Genomic DNA, 6,000 nt, shown 5'->3' on the forward strand with positions numbered 1-6,000 from the left:
TTCGGAAGACAGTACTAATGAGGCCAAGGTCGGGGTTCTCATTTCCATACAGGCAAATACTCTTAGTGAAAGAGAGCCTCAGCTCCAGTCACCACAGATTAAATCCCTACCCCACACCAGCTGCTTTACGGGTATGTGTGCTGGGTTATGGGAGGTCAGGTGAGAGGGTGTGAATGAGTCAGCATAGAGCCTCACCACCACCCAGGGCAAAAACTCAAAACGCATGTCCTGGAGATGTCCCTGAAATCTGTGCGAGTGCTTATGAAGGAGCTACCTGAACTAATTCACAAAACAGGAATACATCAAACCAAGTTCCTCTGATTTCTGAGTAGAGCCTGATAGGGCAAAAGACTCTGTCATTAGTTGGTTTAGTGCCATATCTGATCTGCACTAAACATGTTGCTGGTAATGTACACATATTGTGGTGTAATTTACAAAAATAATACAGATTTTAAGAAGCATGTTAAAATTTCTGCAAAATGAAGATGAGGATCTTAAGATTACATTTTAAATAAATATTCTGTAAAGGAATCCATAATTAGAAGATATGCAGTATTCATAAGACTTTTTCTGTTATTATGGTATAATTTATGTACAACGCAGTAGTAGTCTTAAGGGCTTAGTGCTGTGAATTTGGACAATTGTATATACCCATGTAATCACCACTCAAAGCAAGATACAGAACATTCCGTCACCTCCCAAAGTTCCCTTTTATTCCTTTTTATTTTGGTATGAAGTTACTGCCATTCGTCCATCATCCTATTGATGAGTATTTGGGTTGTTTCTTGTTTTCAACTACTAGGACTAAGGCTGCTATAAACATTTTCCTACAATTATTAAAATTCATGTTTAAATTCCCATTTTTCATGCTAAATCTGTGAGAACAGAAAAAGTTCTTTGCCGTAACTTCCACAGACTCTTTCCTGCTTCCTTCACTTTGCTTTGATTTTCTTTAATTGTTATCAAGATCCAGGAGTTTAAAAAAGCTGTTTCCCCAAGAGATGGATAAATTTTAGGTACAGTACTAAGGACAAAACAAAAAAGCAGGTTCCCTGCAATCAACTTCAACTTCCCGAGGGGTACCTAGTCAAATGAAAAATGTTTGTTTTTCCATTCTGCTTTCTAAAGTCTCTCCTATTTGCCAGTATGAGTTCATTCAGTTTGTTTGTTTATTCAACCAGAATCTGTCAGACTCTTATTATATATCTGTGGGGCTTGTGCTGGGCTCCGCATTCATGATGGAAAGAGTCAGTTTTGGATCCAAAGCTAGACAACAGTGTTTGGTGTGCCTAGCACAATGCCAAGCACATAATGGAAACTAAATGTGTGTTTTTGAATGAAGGAAGGAACTCCCAGTTTAGTGTGGAGTGTGACTTGAATACAAATGAACTAGTGTAGTGGAAGTATGGAGAGAGTGTTGTGCAAATATCAAGATCAGAAGTGTATGTTCTTGTTTTTAACTGGAGCCCTTTTGATCTTATTGCTCTACTGACACTCTCTGTTGGACTATAATTTCTCTGTTTATGGCTTTCTCCCCCATTTCAGGGCAGAATGGAGACTGTTTCCTATTAGTCTTGGTACCTCTAGCACTCAGTCCATGGTCTGGCACTCAGAAAGGAGTGACTAACTCTGTTTAGGTTTGCCAAAAAATATTAACCTGGAAAAGGGACATTTGCGATGGGTCTTGGAGAGGAGACCCCCGTGGTGGAGGGTGGTGAGGGATGGCATTCCAAACAAAACGAAGCTGTGGTCCTTTGGGTACTAATTGTTTTCTCTCTTGGAAAATGGTCCCGTTTAATTTCCTGACTCACCATCGTGATTTTGAATCCCTTTTAGCAATTCAGTTTCTAATTAACTTTTTAAAAGCCCTTACTACACACACATCTGCATAGCAAAATGGTCCTGAGCCAAGATTTTTTTCTTACTTAAGATTATGTTCTTGTCATTTCTTTGAACAATTCTGTTGAATGCCTTGAATACAAAAGAATATGACAAAAACAAAACAGTTGCCTAACATTTCAACAAAGGTTTTTATCCTGAATAGAATGAGTAAAGGGAATTATTATTATGATTTTTAGCCATTCCGGGTAGAAGAATGATCTGTTTTTCAAATAATTTAAAAAATTAAATGGTTTCTTCTTCATAATGGATGATCAGGCCCCACTAACGTAATTTATAGTTGAGGTGTGTGCATCCCATTGGTTTAAAGAGAATATTAACAAAGAAATTAGAATCTGTTTATTTCATGTATTATACAAGTGGAAACTGTGCATAAGGGTTCAGGAAGAGTATTTTAGCATTACTTTTTTCTTCCCTTTACGCTTACAGGCTTTGAGTAAATTGCATAGGAAACGTCTCTGATGGAATGTTGGAGGTCATCTTTTAGTAAGCATGGCACAAAATGATTCCAGGCATTATAATTCTAAGATGTAAATTACAGGAGCTTTGAAGATAGGAATGATTCTCCTAGGCAATGCATTGCACAAGGAGCAGAGTGGAAATGTCATCATTTATGTTTTATTTTGAAGAAGATCATCTCCTCAATTCTTTCTTTTCCGACTTTGCTTTCGCAGATTTTGACATAAAAGAAATCTCATATTCTTTGTAGATATGACGTGGAAGTATAATATTTAAGAATTTAGAATAAAACTTTCTTTCCATGCTTTTAATAAGCTCTTAAAGCATTTAAGAAGCATTGATTAAGTTTTACAAAGCAACTCTAAGATAATTTGATCAATTCACAAACAGTCACAAAGTCTGTACTCAACTTTCAATTACTGTATGTCCCAGTGGAGAAAAAGCACATATAATACAAATCACAGATAATACCCAGAACATTTCTACTCAATGAACAATGAATGGCATGGGTATTTTTAAAAATGCAGCTAGTCCAAAATCCTTTATATTGGATCTTAGAATGAGTTACATGGTTTTTTTATGAAATCGTATGAAAATATGCTATCGTAGTTACACTTTAATTAAAGTCTGCAGTGAATTCAGTCTCCTTGTATATATGCTGATTACTGGAAAGAAGAAATATTTATCTGTCAGGCTATTTGTAGGAAGTGGTCCAGTGTTTTTGCCTGTCTACAGTCTGCAAAGTTAAATCACCTACATAAGGTTGCATTTCATATTACTTTAGAGACAGCAGAGTTCTCCTCCTAGATAAACCACAGCAGCATGAGACCAGCTCATCCGATAGGTAAAAATGAGGCCTACCATAGTGACAAATGACCTGCTAGTGATGGTTAATAACATTATTATTTACAATAGAGAGGAAAGAGAGAGGGAACTAAATTTTTTACAATTAAAGACTGTTTGAGTAAATTGTGTGCCATCAACCACATGTCATTCAACTACCACTAAAAAATTGTAACTAGATGGCAACAGTCTCAACCGAGACAGCTCTTTCTCTAGGCTTTGTCTCTCTCTGTTTCCCATATCTGGATTGGTTGCCGCTTCTGCATTCTACCTTTGAGATTCAATATGACCTATTGTATTTACATTCTTCATTGTATTTCCTCTGAGAGATCCTGTGCTCTTTGACAGCTGGACCATGGCAATACTGTTTATCATTTAATTTTCAGATCCGAGCCAAGTATCTGGCCCATGATTATCATTCACTGAATACTAATTTCAGTCAAATAGAATGTTATTAATACAAAAAAAGAAAATCAAGCGTAAATGTACTCACAGCTACAAACACAGTCACCTGTTCCCAGGCTTCCTCCCTTTCTCTGCCCACCCCTTCCACATTTAGCCCTGACTCTCTCCTAGTGGGTTTCCTTGCTTTGTTATCCAAGCACCGGAGTGAATGACTTAGAGTAGGAAGATGCTGGGCTGTCACAGATAATGTACTAAGTATACATGGCATTTAGCTGTAGTAGTTTTGATGGAGAAGCAACTTTTTGATATAAAAATTAAAACGCTAAACTTTCAGCTTTCAAAACAATCAGTGAATGTGCTCAACAGACACCATCATCCCACAGCTGAGCCTCATCCCAAACCTAAGCAAATCAAACTTCCTCAGTGACCTCTAGAGAGTGACACAGGCGACAAGGTTAGCGACTGAACTGGGGCCCAAGTTTCCTGACCCTTACGGCAGTGCCTTCTGAGTGCCCCACTGTCTTAATCAGCTCCAGCTGCCACAACACATGACCATAGACTGAGTGACTTCAACAACAAACATGTATTCCTCATGGTTTTGACAGTTCTGGAGGCTAAGTCCAAGATCATGGTGCTAACACATTAGGTGTCTGGTGAGGGCCTGCTTCCTGAATTGCGGACAGACACCTTTTCACTGTTTCAGAGAAAGAGACAGAGAACTCCATTATGGGGACTCCACCCTCATGACCTCATCTAAACCTAATTGCCTCCCAAGGCTCCATCTCCAAGTACCATCATGCTGGAGGTTAGGGCTTCAAAATGTGAATTTGAGAGGGGTATATTCCAGTTTGGGTGGTTGGCATCTGGAGTATTTATCTTCCGATGCCAAATCCTCTACCACCTGACTGGGACTTGAAGGGCTCTTAGAGCATCCTGACTTTTTCCTTCCCAGCGTTTACTACTGGTTGTAATTATATACCTATTTGTGTGATTTTATTTTATTTTTTGTTCCTGTCTCCACGTAGGCAAACACCATGCATGTTGGGCTTGTTTTGTAATTACTACTCTTTCCTTGAGCTTCGCACAGTGTTTGGCACATAACATGCGTGCGTATGTATTTGTTAACTGGGTAAATGAATTCATTCACACTCATCGCGTGCATTCCCAGTGGGATTGAGTTAGCAGGTAGAGTCATCACGCAGAGATTCACCAGTGGAGCAGAAGGCAAACACATCGTTGTCACGTGAAGTTGAGTTGGGGCAGCAAAGGAAGCCACAGATGCTGAGACTCAGAATCCGGGGTCACATTTCCCTGCCTCTCCTGCCTGAGGTAACGTTGGGTCCTGGGGCTTTTGGATTAGGTCTGAGCAGAGGTGCCTGTAGGTGCTCTCAGCAGCATGGAGAGATCTTGGGGCTGTGTTGTCTGGAAGCAACAGAGGGCTGACATAGTATGTTTTGAACATACTTGGTTCAATGCATCACCAAGCCCGGAAGGCTATTATAGATCTCTCTCAGAACTGAGTGTATGCAAGATTCTTTTTCTCCCCTTCCCTACCTAAATTCTTTGGTCCAGCCTATATTATGATATCTGAAGTCAAGGAAATACCAGCAATCATCTGAAAACATATCACCATCACCGCCATCCCTACTTCTGCAAACAACATCAGTGTTCTTTTGGCCTGCCACACACACACACACTCACACACACACACACACACACACACACACACACTCACCCACTCACTCACTCACTCACTCACTGGGTGGAAACCTGTAGGTTTTATGCACAGAAAGCACATCGGGAAAGCAATCCTCAGGGTCCGTCCCCCTTTCTTGAGCAGGCCTTCATGTAAGAGCGGTTTCAGTTCCCACTGTAGAAAGTTGTGGAGGGAGGCCTCACAGGATTCATCTACAGGTCCCCCTGGACAGAGGTGAATCGTACATCAGTCCGATCAAGCCTTACATTCAGCGACTGAGGGCTCTCACGTTGTCCTCTGTCCCCTTACCCTGCGCTGATGCTCAGCTGTGGTGCTCAGCCTCTCTCACTCACAGGAAGGCGGGTGCTGTCTTCCAATCAAGTTCTCTCTCCAATAAACTACTCTGCTCAGGGCTCACCCTTGAGTGATAAAACTGTGGCAGTCCTAATAATAGAAACCACAAATCCTGCCTGACAATCCTGCAATCTAACCTCTAATCCACTTGTAGCAAGGACAAATGTTTTTAGGAAAATAAAATGACACTATATAGAACACGGGTCCATTGTCAGATTATCCACTCAGAAACCTAGAAATAAGGGGCTGGATTCCACCCACCTCTCCTTGGTCACCATATACCTAGCTAGTTTCAACATTCTTCTAAATTCTAATACAGCCTGAGTTATAAAAGCAATGGAAAA

The sequence above is a fragment of the Hippopotamus amphibius genome, chromosome 6 (genome assembly GCF_030028045.1).
Source record: "Hippopotamus amphibius kiboko isolate mHipAmp2 chromosome 6, mHipAmp2.hap2, whole genome shotgun sequence".
NCBI lineage: Eukaryota > Metazoa > Chordata > Mammalia > Artiodactyla > Hippopotamidae > Hippopotamus > Hippopotamus amphibius.